General features: G+C 24.3%; 1 pseudogene; it reads left to right on the top strand.

The window, feature by feature from the left end:
• Positions 1 to 379, top strand: part of LOC132188113 (7-deoxyloganetic acid glucosyltransferase-like) — an 8,601-nt pseudogene that overhangs the window by 3,345 nt on the left and 4,877 nt on the right.

Below are 379 nucleotides of genomic sequence, written 5' to 3'. Positions count from 1 at the left end.
TAAAAATAATATTTAAGTAAAATAAAGAGTACTATAATATAAGTTTGTATAGAATACGTAGTAGTTGAAAAAAAAAAAATTGTAATGTTTTGACAGATTGAATAAAATTTTAGATTAGTGTTTTATTTTTTTATTTTTTTAAAAAAAATTGAAATAATCATATCAACATTAAAAAATAATTATAAAATAAAAAAGCTGATTTATAGCGCTACCTTACGCAGAATGATTAGATATATATGGACCATATGGTGAATGATTACACAATAATCCAAGCTTGCCTTTTTAATTTGTCGCAAATTCGTGGAATTATTAGAAATATGCATCATCCTGACTCATAGATAAAGACATGGGCATTAGAGTAATTGGGGTATCGATCTGG

Source organism: Corylus avellana, chromosome ca7 (assembly GCF_901000735.1).
Source record: "Corylus avellana chromosome ca7, CavTom2PMs-1.0".
NCBI classification, from domain to species: domain Eukaryota; kingdom Viridiplantae; phylum Streptophyta; class Magnoliopsida; order Fagales; family Betulaceae; genus Corylus; species Corylus avellana.
This window is presented reverse-complemented; position numbering and strand designations above follow the sequence as displayed.